Raw genomic sequence first — 17024 nt, 5'->3', positions numbered from 1 at the left:
AGCAACAAGGGTGATGTCGTGGTGGGAGTCTGCTATAGACCACCAGACCAGGGGGATGAGGTGGACGAGGCTTTCTTCTGGCAACTCACAGAAGTTACTAGATCGCAGGCCCTGGTTCTCATGGGAGACTTCAATCACCCTGATATCTGCTGTTAGAGCAATACAGCGGTGCACAGACAATCCAGGAAGTTTTTGGAAAGTGTAGGGGACAATTTCCTGGTGCAAGTGCTGGAGGAACCAACTAGGGGCAGAGCTCTTCTTGACCTGCTGCTCACAAACCGGGAAGAATTAGTGGGGGAAGCTAAAGTGGATAGGAACCTGGGAGGCAGTGACCATGAGATGGTTGAGTTCAGGATCTGGACACAGGGAAGAAAGGTGAGCAGCAGAATACGGACCCTGGACTTCAGAAAAGCAGACTTTGACTCCCTCAAGGAACTGATGGGCAGGATCTCCTGGGAGAATAACATGCAGGGGAAAGAAGTCCAGGAGAGCTGGCTGTATTTTAAAGAATCCTTATTGAGGTTACAGGGACAAACCATCCCGATGCGAAGAAAGAATAGTAAATATGGCAGGTGACCAGCTTGGCTTAACAGTGAAATCTTTGCTGATCTTAAACACAAAAAAGAAGCTTACAAGAAGTGGAAGATTGGACAAATGACCAGGGAAGAGTATAAAAATATTGCTCGGGCGTGCAGGAGTGAAATCAGGAAGGCCAAATCACACCTGGAGTTGCAGTTAGCAAGAGATGTTAAGAGTAACAAGAAGGGTTTCTTCAGGTATGTTAGCAACAAGAAGAAAGTCAAGGAAAGTGTGGGCCCCTTACTGAATGAGGGAGGCAACCTAGTGACAGAGGATGTGGAAAAAGCTAATGTATTCAATGCTTTTTTTGCCTCTGTTTTCATGAACAAAGTCAGCTCCCAGACTACTGCACTGGGCAGCACAGCAAGGGGAGGAGGTGACCAGCCCTCTGTGGAGAAGGAAGTGGTTCGGGACTATTTAGAAAAGCTGGACGAGCACAAGTCCATGGGGCTGGATGCGCTGCATCCAAGAGTGCTAAAGGAGTTGGCGGATGTGATTGCAGAGCCATTGGCCATTATCTTTGAAAACTCATGGCGATCCGGGGAAATCCCGGACGACTGGAAAAAGGCTAATGTAGTGCCCATCTTTTAAAAAGGGAAGAAGGAGGATCCTGGGAACTACAGGCCAGTCAGCCTCACCTCAGTCCCTGGAAAAATCATGGAGCAGGTCCTCAAAGAATCAATTCTGAAGCACTTAGAGGAGAGGAAAGTGATCAGGAACAGTCAGCATGGATTCACCAAGGGCAAGTCATGCCTGACTAATCTAATTGCCTTCTATGACGAGATAACTGGCTCTGTGGATGAGGGGAAAGTGGTGGACATGTTGTTCCTTGACTTTAGCAAAGCTTTTGACATGGTCTCCCACAGTATTCTTGCCAGCAAGTTAAAGAAGTATGGGCTGGATGAATGGACTATAAGGTGGATAGAAAGTTGGCTAGATTGTCGGGCTCAATGGGTAGTGATCAATGGCTCCATGTCTAGTTGGCACCGGGTATCAAGTGGAGTCCCCCAAGGATCGGTCCTGGGGCCGGTTTTGTTCAATATCTTCATAAATGATCTGGAGGATGGTGTGGATTGCACCCTCAGCAAGTTTGAAGATGACACTAAACTGGGAGGAAAGACAGATATGCTGGAGGGTAGGGATAGGATGCAGAGGGACCTAGACAAATTAGAGGATTGGGCCAGAAGAAATCTGATGAGGTTCAACAAGGACAAGTGCAGAGTCCTGCACTTAGGAAGGAAGAATCCCATGCACCGCTACAGACTAGGGACCAAATGGCTCGGCAGCAGTTCTGCAGAAAAGGACCTGGGGTTACAGTGGACGAGAAGCTGGATATGAGTCAACAGCATGCCCTTGTTGCCAAGAAGGCCAATGGCATTTTGGGATGTATATGTAGGGGCATTGCCAGCAGATCAAGGGATGTGATCGTTCCCCTCTATTCGACATTGGTGAGGCCTCATCTGGAGTACTGTGTCCAGTTTTGGGCCCCACACTACAAGAAGGATGTGGAAAAATTGGAAAGAGTCCAGCGGAGGGCAACAAAAATGATTAGGGGACTGGAACACATGACTTATGAGGAGAGGCTGAGGGAACTGGGATTGTTTAGTCTGCGGAAGAGAAGAATGATGGGGGATTTGATAGCTGCTTTCAACTACCTGAAAGGGGGCTCCAAAGAGGATGGCTCTAGACTGTTCTCAGTGGTAGCTGATGACAGAACAAGGAGTAATGGTCTCAAGTTGCAGTGGGGGAGGTTTAGGTTGGATATTAGGAAAACCTTTTTCACTAGGAGGGTGGTGAAGCACTGGAATGGGTTACCTAGGGAGATGGTGGAATATCCTTCCTTAGAGGTTTTTAAGATCAGGCTTGACAAAGCCCTGGCTGGGATGATTTAGTTGGGGATTGGTCCTGCTTTGAGCAGGGGGTTGGACTAGATGACTTCCTGAGGTCCCTTCCAACCCTGATATTCTATGATTGTATGTGTGTTGGAGGAGAGATGGAGAGGACAGGCAGTTGAAATTACAATGCACAGATTAATATATCTGGGTACTTTCCAAATTCTTGATTATTTTACATTAGGGAGTATTAGTATGAATGTAAATTTGGTTTGGACCAGGATTGAAAATAAGGCTACTTGATTTTTCACCTTATCTGTGTCCCTAGGGCAGCTGCAGAGAAGTGCATGCAATCCAATTCCTGATTCATATGAAACCAGAGGCAGTAATTGTTTCTAGAGAAACTTGTCTGGCATTTCTAACAAGGGTTTGGGATTGTTAGTCATTTTTAGTTAATGATTGCTTAGAGGTTATAAATGATGCTTCTCCCGTCGCTGAAATAGCAGCAGTCTTGAAAGGTGTCAGAGGCTCCATCTTCTTTATAGGTCTGAGCGTAGAATCCTACTGACATGGGTAATATATTTAGCAGTGATCTATTCCTATTTTTTCCCTCCCAAAATACCTATAGATTTGGACTAGTAGATTTGCTTGATGGGTTGGACAATGCCTTTCTTTTAATATGTTCAGTCATTTAAAAAAACCTCTGGATTGGATCCCCTGGTTCAACCAATCTCTGATAAGTGCAGGACTGGAGAGGGAGACAGCAAATCTGTCTTTAAACCATTATCTCCCCCAGCCACTGCTCAAGATCTTCTTCCAGTCTGGCAGGCCTCTCCTCAACTCCCTCAACGGTGTCTGCTGATTGAACATGGATTTACAGATTCAAAGGCTAGAAGGGACCATTGTGATGATTGTGTCTGACTTCCTCTATAACACAGGCCAGAGAACTTCCCTGATATAATTCCCACAGCATATTTTTTATTTAAAAAAAAATCCAATCCTGATTTAAAAATTGACAAGTGATAGAGAATCCATCATGACTTTTGGTAAATTGTTCAAATGGCTAATTACTCTCACTGTCAAAAATTTATGCCTTATTTCTAGTCTGAATTCGTCTAGCTTCAACTTCCGGTCATTGGATCATGTTATAACTTTGCTAGATTGAAGAGCCCCTTATCAAGTATTTGTTCCCCATATCGGTACTTGTAGACTGTAATCAAGTCACCCTTTAACCATCTCTCTCTTAAGCTAAATAGATCAAGTACCTTGAGTCTCACTACAAGGCATGCTTTCTAATGCTTCAATCATTCCTGTGGTTCTATTCTGATCCCTCTCCAATTTATCAACGCAATCTTGTCCTTCTGCCAGGTAATGTGAATGTGTGTGGTCAGAGAGCTGGCTTGTTTGGGGCAGCAATGAAACTCCATTACTGCTCTCCCACATCATAATTAGAATTTGGCTCTTCTGTGTAGGAAGCATGGTCCACATTCTGGTGCAAAACCAGGTAGATATCTTTGTGGGTGTGTTTTAAGTCGGTCAAGAGACTTCAAGCCACATGAATGTATGTCATATATCCTCACATTAGATCTGAAGTATAATGCCCTTTGGCAATTCGTAGGTAACCTAAGTACACCTGTGATTGTGTTATAGTCAAGAGCTTACCCAGTGTTCTTATGTTAATTCATAATTAAGGCTGAAGCACCATTCTTAACTTACCTGCTTTTGATCATTTTGTTTGAGTATAAAACTTTCGATCCTTTTAGAGCCTGGCAAATCTCAGCACAAACAGACACCTTTAATAATGGACTTCTTGCTTTCACTCTGAATTTCTTCCATTTTCTGCTTATGCATTTTTACTTAACATATTTTTTCTGTTCAACTATTAAAAGGTACAGTATCTTGAAAGTGATGAACATGTGTCAAGAAGCATGCTTCATGTTCAGTGTTGCTCTATAAATGCAAAACCTCTGGATCTCTCTTATATAATCCATTTAATGCAGACAGTTTAATTCTCAACCCAAAGGCTTTGGCCTTGAAAAAGTGCTATCATCATTCTCTGCAGACATTACAGATGAAAGAAATGTTAGCCAGAGATGGTTAGACTTGTGCTTAGGTGCATTGTAGACAATACACAACATGTCTTAAAAAGCCCTCCCAACTTTGCCCCACAAACTTCCACATACAATTTCTCCTTTGGGGAGTGGAAGAGGCAGAGAAGAAAAGAACCACACAAGACTGATGTTAGTCACATCACCTTAATTTACTTCTGGAAAGCTCTCAGATACACAGTGATGTGTATAAAAGTCTGAATAGAATATAAGAGGACAATGGGACTATTATGGCAATTGTGCGTAGTATCTTTGGGTTTATTACTAAGTTTAAGCCCCTCTACCCAAGCCCTGATCAAAAAAACTTAGTATCATATCCAGAGGAAACATAACAAACCAATCTACCCTTTTCAGACCTGTGCCAAAATCAGGTGAGGAAGGTGAGGAAGAACAAATATTTTTCTGCAAACACTCACTTGAATTTTTAAATGAATTAGCTTGGGCTCTGCACACATCCCTCTTGTGTTTCGCTTTCCATTACCATGTATAATCATGCTTTTCTGGCAAGAGTTTCAGATAAATTATTCATTGAGTTATTTGCTTGAATTTGCTGTTTGTAATCGTCTCAGCAACTGTCCTTTGGAGTCATCTTTAGTTTGTATCTCAGGGAAGAGGGAAATGAGAGAAGTACTATAGGGAAGTGGTCATGGTAGGATTAACTGGGTTACCAGAGTAGTATGGAAGAGAGCTGTGCTCCACCCCTCTCTTACTTCCTGTTTAATTAGTGGGCATTTCCCTCCACTGTGTTGTGATAGAATTAAACAAAGCAGCATGTTCCAGCCTGCAGTCCTGAGTAGATTTTGTTGTTGTTGCAGTGAGCTGTCTCTTTACAAAAAGTACCACGTGCATGTTGTTAAGATCAAGGCTGCAAGTGAAGTGAGAGGGTGTTATGGATGGTTACATGATTCCCCCACTTCTCAGTGCTACCGCTAAAGCACATTTTAAAATGGTGCACAGGATGGGGTAGCACACCATCATTTTTTCCCACTAGTTTAAGCATGCACTGCCATGCAATATATACCCCTAAAATATGGTTATAATACAACAATGAATATGTGCAATGACAAATTAATGTATTGGGCTTGGAAGAGATTGAAAGCAATAGGAAGTAGGATGTTCTTTACTGCTTTTATTATCATTAAATTTGGGCAATTCATGTTTGGAGACGCAGAAGGAAATCCTACCAAGTTTCTTCAGCTCCTAGATCAGGTAGAGGATTGAATGGTGCTTTATATTTATGACATTCCAGGCTGCAGTCCAGATCAGTGAAGGGCTGTGTCATTCTTCCCCTGTTACCTGGAGTTCCTCACAACGCTTTATTGCTGTTACTCCCAGCCTGGGTCCTCGCAGATAGCATGCAGGTCATGCCCTGAGTGTCTGTGTATAGCTGCAGCGCACCCTCCAGTCACACTCTGGTTTCTACCAGCCTTGGTTACCACTTGCAGGCTGACCCCAACGCCCTGAACAGTCCGGAATTTTCCCTTAAAATGTGTGTTCTGCTGTCCAGCCCTCTCCTGGGCACTTCAGATATTTTAGGTCAGTTGCCCCTCTAAGGGGATCAATATCCAACAGTTTTCTACTTTAAATGGAGTTACCCACACAATTCAGTTTAAACACAATGCTGGGTTAATTTTGATTAAAGGATAAAACACATTGATTTAACTACAAAGAGAGATTTTTGAGTACAAGTATAAGGCATTAAAGTCAGAAATGGTTACAAGAGAAAAAAAGATAAAAAGCTTCCTAGTACTCAAACTTAATAAACTAGACGTGGTTCAAGGTGAAATTCCTTACTACATGTCCCCAGTATCGTTGCTGACCAAATTCTCAGGCCAGGATCTGCCCCCAAAGTCCAAAGGCTTTCTTTTTTTCATCTTGGGTGAAAGGAAGAGAGACGGATAGCTAGTCATACCCTAGTATTTTTGCCTCTCACTTTGTAGTCCAGTCTCCCTTTGAAATGCATTTCCTGAGGTTTACCCCTAGGTAAAGTTAATTCCAGCACTGAGGACAGAGACGAGGAGTCTTGGGGTGAAAGCTGTTTCATGATGTTGTTTACTAAGATGCAGATCAGTTTCTTCCTGCCCCCTGTCCTTGCCAAAGTTTGCTCATCAACTTTGATGACACCTGTCTAGAGATATCAGCTTGTCCTTTTGTCTTTGAGAAACTGTTTTACCAAGACTTGTCTGGTAAACACATTTCAGACTTAACTTCAGCTTATGTTTATAACTTTACATATAAGGATGCTACACACATTTCATTATGACATTATTGACCAGAGAGTTATTAGTTTTCAAATGATAGCTCACAAGGAATATTTGGAACAAAGATTATTGTGATAGCTTGTAGAATATGAATACTGGGGTGCATTTGGTCACAATGTGTCTCATAAATAAGGCTATGTTTTAGTCACAGGTATTTTTAGTAAAAGTCATAGACAGGTCATGGGCAGTAAACAAAAATTCACGGCCCATGACCTGTCCATGACTTGTACTATATACCTCTGGGCCAGCCGCACCGGCCGCTGCAGAATTCACAGAGGTCCCGGAAAGTCACAGAATCCATGACTTCCGAGACCTCCATGACAGACTCACAGTCTTACTCAAAGAGTGAGTTCTTTGGTAGCATTAAACAAGTAGGTGAGGGAGAAATAAAGCAAGTTTTTCTCCTGATCTTTGGTTGTTGCAATTTGCTGTTCTGCTTATCTTCCTGTTGCTCTACTCAGTGCTCCATTAATCTCTCATCTGCTCTGTTTCTCCAGTGCCTGAGATATCAGATACACCAAAAGGAAGAAACCGAGAAATCAGCAGATGAACTTTCTGGCAACAGAATGGAGGAGCAGATTGTGGAGACCCTGAGTGAAAGGCAGCCTGTAAACCATTTGCAAATCCATGAAACCTGTCAGGTCTGTCCACAAATGCTTAAACACATCTCAGAAATAATCCTGTGGTTAAGAGAGTGTTCTTGAGAAATACCAGAAGGTCACTGTGGCCCAGATTCTGCCAACCGTTTATTTCACATTCAATCTCACTGAAGAAAATGGATGCAGTTGCACAGTAAAGTACTACACAGCATGAGTAAAGATAGTAGAATCTGGCCCTGTGTACTTTTGGGCACCCATGTGTGTTCCTGGATTTAAATGTTATGAGGAGACCAATGGTTGACTTCTTATCCCCATTCACAGACTCTCTAAATGTAAAACTTGCCCTTATGAAGGCAGTCTGCTGTATGCTTTAGATTGTTTGGCAGCTATTTTTATTTCTCTTTCTAAAGTAAGAAGCATGACAAACCCACTGTCTGAAACCTTTGTTGTGAAAGGTTATCACCTTGATTAAAACTCCTGCAGTGTGTCCAACACATACAGACATGATTATTTTCAAGGAGTTTTGCCACTTATTCAACTGTGACCATCTTGCCAAAAGAACGTGAGTAGAGACCGCTGCTATCTTGCTTCTGTTGGCTTTTTCACTGCATGCCAAATGAAGGCTAAAAAAGCAAACAGGTAACAATAGGTGCTGTTTTTAATGTGGCACAAGAAAACTGGTAAATGTGACCATATTGGAAAGCCCATCTGAAGCAAATGCTGCATGTTGTCCCTTAGGCAAACTTAGTTTGACCCTGCTCCTCTTTCAACACACACAGCATTGACTGATGCTCTGAGGAAAAATAACCTTTATATTACAATGTTGCACCTAGTTTGGAGGGATAATGATAAGCTGATTTTTAGCTGCAGGCAGGTAAACATTTGGCAAAAAATTTCAAATCATGATCTATATGATCTATAATTCAAAGGCAATTTGACCAATTTTATAGACTTTGAAGAAACATTCTCCTTTGCCACCTGAGTAAATCTGTCAACTTTTTAAAGCCAAACCAATTTCGAAGCCAAAGTTGTAAGGGAGGAGCAAAATCTTTGTGGTCTTTGGCCACAGCAGAGGGAGAATGTGGAAGGAAAATGAAGGATGGAGTGCTTGTGTCTGAAAAGTGCCATCCTATCTTAATAGGTTGGGAGAACGTTTCTGGTCACACCAAATAGAGATTGGAAGGGGAAGAAGAGGACCCCCACCTAGAAATGTCTGAACCCTTTCTCAGGTTCATTGCATCCCATTGGCTGGCCAGGAGGGGGGAAACTGAAAGCTGATTTGCCCCCTTCCCCCTCCCTTCCCACTAATTTAAACTTCTTCCATGCTTAGGGTGACCATATTACCTAAAGGGAAAACAGGACACTGCATGGGGCTAGCACCCCTCACACTGACCCTGTGTGGGGCTGGCTTAAGCCACTGACCCTGGCCCTGCCCCCATCCCAACGTAGGGCTGGCATCTCCGCTCACCTAAGCCCTGCCTGCCCCCACCACACAAGGCTGGCATCTGCGTTGCTGCTTGCCCGAGCCCTGCCTGCCCCACTACCTGAGCTCTGCCTCCACATCTGCACAGGGCTGGCATTGCCACTCGACCCCCCCACATGTTCCTACGTACCCCACTCTAATTTTGACAAAAGTGGGCATTTGTTCCATTTGCTCTTGCCAAGTGATCAAGTCGACAAGAGCAAATGGGACAAATGCCCACTTTTGCTTAAAAAAAAAGTTGAGATGGCCAGGATAGGGCTTAAAAAAGAGTCTGTGCTGGTCAAAACAGGACGTATGGTCACCTTACCAATGCTTCTGGAGTGTCTTGCCTCTTCAGCTATCTCTCCCTCACTTTCTCTCCCTTTCTGTAGTTTTAGACAGTGAGCTGTTTCCAAGATGCTCTGGGTCTGACCAATAACCTGTTTTTTGGGATCAGGAAGGAACTTTTCCTATTGGGCCAAGCTGGCTGAGGTCTGATGGTTTTTTTTGTTTGTTCTTTTTGCCTTCCTTGCAGCATTGTGGAGGCACAAGTTGTGGTAAAAAGAATAGTATTTGGCAGTCTAATCTGAAGAGAGAAAATAGAAATGTATAGTTTGTCAGAACTTGCAGCCAGTGTCCAGTACAGGTAAAGGCTAAAAGGGCTGACTTCCAGAGATAAATGACACCTGGGATTTTAGCTTGTGGACTTTGTGTCTGTAAGTAGAGGCCTGACGTCTTCACAGATCGAGGTTCCCCTTGGTGTACTCTATCACCATCACCACTCTAAAGGGAGGAGGTTGGAGGACTCCAAAATTAGCTGTTTCCAGGGCCTAGCCTGAGGAGTCTATCCTGAGTTATTAATTATATGGTGGGAGCCACATAACCTGGCACTGTACCTAGTTAAATTCCTGGTATGTGAGGTGGGTGGGCATATACTGCCTCTACCCAAGGTAACAATAATAAAGTTGCAGCCTGCTGCTCTCAGTCCATTCAAATTATTCACTTGAGTGTCCTGAGTGTGGTGTATTGAAGACTGTGTTGGAATTGCAAGCCATAACTTTTACTCTGTGGTGGTGTGGGTGTCCTGTTTCTGTTTACAGGCTAGGGGGTTTTGTAGGGAAGTGGTTCTTTTGTGTTGGGATTTTGGGTTCTAAGAAATAAAGTAGCATTACACTGCAAGCTTCTAGCAAGAGTCTTTCATGTTTTTATAATTTCTCTGTGTGTATGCCTTGAACATAACAGAGAAAAGTGGTGATGAGGATGGGTAATAGAAAAAAGAGAGAAAGTAGAGATAAAATGCCTGCATATGGCCAATTTCCAATTTAATGAAAAAGAGGAAGAATTTGCAACATATATTCAGGACTTGGGCACTATTTTCATGCAAATGCTATAGAAAAAACGATAAACAAAGGTCTGTTTTTCTAACATTGGTGGAAAAAGAACTTTTACAGTACTTAAAAACTTATGTTTTCCCACAAGAACCTAGCAAATTGGAATATAAGGACGTAATAGAGATTCTAAAAAAACTAGTAGGTGCCTACCACATTTTTTAACACAATGATATAAGTTTCATCTAAGAAACCACATAGAAGGAGAAGTGTCAAAATACAGAGATAAGTCTGAAAATGGTGTCTCCTACTTGTTGTTTTTAGTAATTTTCTGAACGAGTCTCTAAGAGACCAATTTGTTTTTGGAGGAAAATACCCTGAACTAAGGGAGAGGGAGGGGCTGTTAAATGTTGTGTATAACAAGGAACAGCCATTACAAGGAGTTGTGGAGACTGATCTCTTTGATTCCACAAAGAAAAATATGCCAAATTTGAAAATAAACTGGCTTTATCATGCCAAACTGGGAAAGAAGGGCCTCAGCAAGGGGTGAAGAGGACCCAGGCCGGCACTTCACAGAGAACCGAAAGAAAATGGAGAAATCCACGTTTCTGCTGTTCAGGGACATCAGACTGGCAGGAACAGTGTTTCTTTAATAAGCTGCAGTACAAGAAGTATGGAGAGAGGGACACACTGCCTCAGCTTCACCCAGTGCTTCACAGGAGACGGAAGGATATGCCAAGAGGAAGCCATCGGTGCCTTCAAGTAGGAGTCTCCAAACAGGTTATGTGACTGTGGAGGAGTCTAGGTTGGAAGCAGGTTGTCCCCTGGATGAAACAATACATGAAAGGTGCCATTCCACAGAACTGTTTGTAGTGGAAAATGAAAAGACACATTATTTCCCTTATTATGTACATGTAAAGGTAAATGATATAATATTGAAAATGAAAATAGATACAGGAGTGACAATGTGCATGATTTCCCAGGGGGTTTAAAAAAATACTTCCTCGGCTAAGATTAAGAGAAACTAATGTGCTTTTACAGAATTATAATAAAGGGCAGATAGGAGTGTTAGGCAATCTCTCTCTGTCAATGTAATTTATGTAGGTATCTGTTCACCATTAGAATTAATTGTAAGTGAAGGAAATGGCCCCTCTCTAATGGGCAGAAACTGGCTTTCCAAGCTTAAATAAAATTGGAGTGTGGTACACCACATGGCAGACAGTGGGGGAATTGAAAGAAAAATACAAAGCTAGGTTTACTCCATACTTCACCACTCAGAAGACTCCAGTGGAATTGTGTTTAAGACATCAGTTGTGTACTAGATTTGATTGACTTTGACCAGATTTACCAAGAATACCTGATGGACAGCAAACACCCCTTACCCCTGCCCCGGCTTTTCTGCCTCAGGCAGACAGAGAGGGTTTGAAATTACAGGGGATGGATGAAGTGTGTTTGTGGGAGGCGGGGAATGGTGTATTAAAGTAGTTATTTGACCAGTGGCATATCTGGTAGAGGTAAAAGGGGAGATTATGAAGAGGCACATTGATCAACAGATACCAGATAAAAGCTCATTATAGTTACAAGATGCGGCCCCTGAAATTAATAAAGATGGGTGTAAGTTTTGTTGACCTGAGGAGCATGAGAAGGTGGTGCCAGAACATGGTGGCTGAGAGGGAGAGTGCTCCTGCTGGTGCTGATCAAACCAGTATCAATATGGAGCAGGTGACATCAGTGGCACTGATATTGTAGACCTTCCATAAGGTTAAACTTGTGAATTTATTTTTTATTATTGTTTATTAATTTAAAGAATTTACAGGGGAGGACTGAGATGTATTGAGGACTGTGTTGGAATTGCAAGCTATCACTCTGTATGTATGTGTTGGGGGTGAGGGTGGGGGTTGGTCCTGCTTGTAGGCTAGGGGGCTCTGGGAAACTGTGTAATCAGAGCAATTCTGAAAAGAGCCAGCTTAAAACAAAGTGGGATGAGTTGTGCCTCGCTACCTCTAGGGAGCAGCCTATTTATTTTCTCTATTTTTTTGGATTCTTGTGTATCATCATTCTGAATGCTAAGTAACAGCATTACGTTACAACCTTCCAACAAGAGTATTTTATGTTTATATCTAATTTTGCTGTGTGTGTGCTGTGAACATATACAAGGCTTGCTTTTTATTATGCTTCTTTGTCATTAGCATTTAGACTCTCATTTTCAGTCCTATGTCCTTAATAGGCTGTGCAAAGGATCACTAGGCTGATACAGAAAAGCTAATGGAGGGAAACTGCTTTTTGCAATTGCCTGATTAATGAATCATGTAAGTGCTGGGTGACGAGGTGTCCTAGTTTAGTTTGACTGTCTAAGCTGATTAAACTGAAACTTTGATTGTCATGTGTTGCATGCAGCGTTTAGGCTCCCACCTATAGTGCTCTCCAAAGATCCCCAACTCCAAAAGAGGCTTTTGGACTATTATAAAGTCTATACCATAGTTTGCTAGAATATCCATACATGGAACATATGCTTCCTTTTCTAAGAACTGTCTCATAAAGTGTGTGTTTTGGGAGACAAAGGAAGGTGGAGAAAGGGCATGTTGACTGACTTATTTAAACATCTTTTTATACATGTGTGTTCTTAAAGACTAAAAGCAGATTTAATGTTGACATGTACCTATGAAAGTTCATGTGGTCTAGTCATATTAGAATAACACTACCTTCAGTACCATTTGTTGATAGAACAAAATCTATCCAGAATGAACTTATTCAGGTAACCATACCACATCTGATTTATATTAATGCAGTGCTTTATTCAAGACCACATTACCGTGTGATGGACAGACCCACTGAATTCAATGGGAGTCATTCCATTGACGTTAACAGACTTTGGATCACTTCCTAAAGGAATAACTGTCTATATTGTAATGAGGGCAGTAATGAAGCAGAAAATAAGAGCAGTAGGAATCTGAAAAGCCTTCTGGAGGTTGTCATCCACATCATCCTACCATGGTGGCTTCTTGTGTCACTGGCAGTGATTTTACACCAGTGTGACACCACTGGAGTTACCTGTGATTTGCAGTAGCAGAAGAGAAAACACAAAGAGGCCTAGCCTTGCAAACTCTGAACCATTTTGTTTGATGGGCAAGTAAAATATAATTATTTTTAGAAATAATCTTAGCAAAGAATAGGTGAACAGAGTTTGACTACTTGGTAAATCTTCATGACAATATTGCAAGGCTGAGTAGGCTGGTTTCTCTCCACATAATAGCCACTGCCACAGGCAATAATGTACTTGATATGGAACTAAACCATTCCCCTGAGTGAAAAAAAAAATTGTGTGGGTTTTTTTTGTGAGGGGGTTGGGGGGACCTTAGGAACCTCCAATGAAAAACAAGAAGAGCCTAGAAAGCTATATCAGACCATAGTGTGGAAGACCCTTTGTAGACTAACTTTATCTCACTTCTAAACTTGAATGATGGTAGAAATGACAATAATATTTTTGCAGAGGATCAAGCTGGTGAGAGGCAGGAGTTAATGCTTAAAAATATGAAGCCATTGCCTTTTGCATCCTTTTGCTATGTAAAAAAAAATACAGTATAGAAAATTCAGCAATAGAAGTAATAGACAACTCATTTTGTAATTTTCTCTTTCTGACAATGACAATACCTTGAACTGCCTGTGCACCTTTAATGAGAAAGCCAGCTCTGTGTGTGCAACAGATGACACAGAACACATTGGAAAGATTGTAACATTTGAGCCATATAAAAGAGTATCTACAAATTGATCTTCCTTTGTAAGAGGTTTCCAGAACTTTTCTGTTGCAATTTCTAGCTGCTGGGAGTGTCAAAAGTGGGCTGCTCTGTAATAATTTGTTAATGCTCTGTGTGATCTGTTTGTTGTGGTAGGTACTGTGTGACTGTATGGGGTTTAATGTTGGATGTTTACTGTATGATTACACTGGATTAATCAACAAGGCTGCTGGGGAACAAACAGGAACGCAAAACAATGACTTGCGATAAGACACACATCCCAGTCGACACTTCAGAGTGGTTAAGAGATGACACCTGAAATATTAACTGAAAATCCTACCTTCCAGGCTTCACCCAGGTCACAGTTTGTTTTGCCAACTGACAGTCCAGAAGGACTATAAACAGTTAAAAAGACCCTTTGTGCAGATATACATATGTCATGTTCGTTGTTTTAAAACCAGGTTTCTCTTATATTATGCTTTTGTTCCTACTGTTAAGATTAAACAATAATTTGGTTTGAAAAAGGCTGTCTGGTCACTCTATTCACCACTGGTCACAGGCTCCCAAAAGGAAGAACTGCAGATGCTGAACCAGTTGGACCTCCTGGGTAAGCAGCTGATACACAGAGGACTGTAGCCCTGTCTAAGAGCCTGTAGTCTGGTCTAAGAGTGGGAGAATCATGCGATTCCACTGCAGGACAGATACATGCATAAGGCCTGAGATCTGCAGGAATGCACTCAGATACCACAGAGAAGGATGAGATGCAATTAGCACTGTAACTGGTGACAGCTGACTCCCAGCATATATTTTGCAAGGGATACTAGCACTTCTGCAACATAAGTACCTGTGTGCATTAAAGATGTTTGATTACTTATTGCATTCATATCTGAATCTACTTTAAAACTCTGATTTTTGTACTTGGTGAATAGTAGTTTGACTCCAATTCATGTCACATCAAATTTGTTTATTATGCTAAATACTGGTAAATAAGCTTGTATTTTAAACACTTTGTAAAAACTTTGTGTTGATGGGAAAAAGCACAGGGACTGACTGTGCTCCTGTGAGCCACACAAAAAGTGGGGTCAGACACCACTGTGGAAATATTCTCCTAATCCATTTCCACTGATCTGGGCCACCATATAAGTGGGGTGTGGCTGGCAGGGATATGGCTATGCCTAGTTTCTAGCAGACAAGTAAATGCAATCACAGGCAGAATGTACCTTCTCTCCCCTGTGATGGGACCATGTGCATTAAAGGGGGAGTCTCAAGGGCTGCCTCTAGCTAAGGAAGCCCTGAAAGTACAAATCCAGAAGAAATGAACTGCCCAGAAGCACCAGGGGGACAAACCTGGTGTGGTACCCTGGAGTCGCTGGCCTCCTATGGATCCCACAGGTTCAAAGGGGTTTGGAGCTGGACCTAAAGCCTGTTACATGTGAGGAGTAAACTGTCTCCCCTAAGGGAGAACAATTTGTGTGGAAGAAAGTGGGGAGGAACTCCACAAAAACTTCCTACCTTAGCCTCCACCTGGGGGTTTTCCATTCTGTGACTGAGGAAAGGCCAAGATAGGTCTGTAGGTGATATACAGTGAAAACAGGAGGAGGAGGACGATGGTCTTGGGGCTACAGACAATTAGTGTGGCAATCAGAATGCTTGAGTTCAATTCCTGGTGCTCAGCCAGACTTCCTATGTGACCTTGGATTGGTTACTCAATGTGTCTGATTCTCAGTTCATCTGTAAAATGGAGGTAATAATACTCTACCTCAAAAAGGTGGTGTGAGGGCAACTCCAGTAATTGTGAGAGATGCTCAGTGAGAAGCACCACTGACAAGCCTATGAATAAATATAAACTAGAGGATTGTGAGAAATAAAGCAGATAATGACAAAACAGATAACTAGGAAACATCCCGGAAGGTAGAAGGAAAAATCCAAAATGCTTTGCAAATGACCCATGAGTACATTGCACTCAAGACCTGTGCACGTTTTTGTTTTCCATGTAAAAGAAACAGTGAGTGTCTTCAAAGCTTTCGCATTTGAACTAGAAATACATTTATTAAGCCAAACCTTAGGTGGTTTTAAATAAGGAGGCTTTTTACCGAACACTAAAAGTGCTAGACTCTATTTCATTTTGAAGGAAGTGACAGTGTATATATATTACTTCCTTTTATCTTGAGCCATGTGGGTTACTTAACACACACCTGAAAGTCCAATTATGTAGCACATGAAATCCTTTTATTCATTTATTCTATTCACTCATTGTGTCACTCAGGTCAAGGTAGCCATAGTGATCCACCAAAACAAAGTAATTCATCTAACTCCTCTTCTCCCAATTTGTCCTGCTCTGTACAGCTATTTGTTTCTACTGTAGCAGTAGAAAAGAAAGTGCCTTTCACCATCAAGGTTTTCCTCCCACTCACAGTATTTACCTTCTCTTTTTCTTAAAATTCCTTCAGTTTGTATGTGACCATAGGAAACTACTACTTTACTGCTTCTCTCACCAGTGTCATGAAGTGAGCTGTAGCTCACGAAAGCTTATGCTCAAATAAATGGGTTAGTCTCTAAGGTGCCACAAGTACTCCTTTTCTTTTTGAGAATACAGACTAACACGGCTGTTACTCTGAAGCCTCACCTTTGTGGGTGATGTTGATTTCATTTTCCAAACACAGCACTTTTCACTTCATCTATTGGTGCTTTATATTCATGTGGGGCCTTTTCCCATCTGGTTGTTTTAGGGATTATCATAGTCTACAAAACGCTAGATTCTAACGACAAACTGCCTGGAATCAGGGGCAACACATAGTTGGACCACTCCAAGAGATGACTGAGTTGCAGTTTCTCTCCCACCCTGGTTTAAGGCAGTAAGTAGCAAATATTTTCCCCTCCTTTGCTGCCCGGTGAAGGTTCTACCTGTTCCCAACTGCCCGCTCTTGACATACCTGTGTAGGATGGAGAGTCAGAGCAGCCTTTGGAAACACTTCTCCCATGCTACTGTCCTGTGATGCAGGTAAACCTACAAGATGCCCAGTGCCTCTTTGCTCCCTCTTTGGTTTTTTTAAGAGCAGGTTGCAATCTTGTGCAATAGCAGTAGATAGATTAGACTGTGTGTGGCATTTTTTAGTGATCA

Source organism: Eretmochelys imbricata, chromosome 2 (assembly GCF_965152235.1).
Source record: "Eretmochelys imbricata isolate rEreImb1 chromosome 2, rEreImb1.hap1, whole genome shotgun sequence".
Classification (NCBI taxonomy): Eukaryota; Metazoa; Chordata; order Testudines; family Cheloniidae; genus Eretmochelys; species Eretmochelys imbricata.
This window is presented reverse-complemented; position numbering follows the sequence as displayed.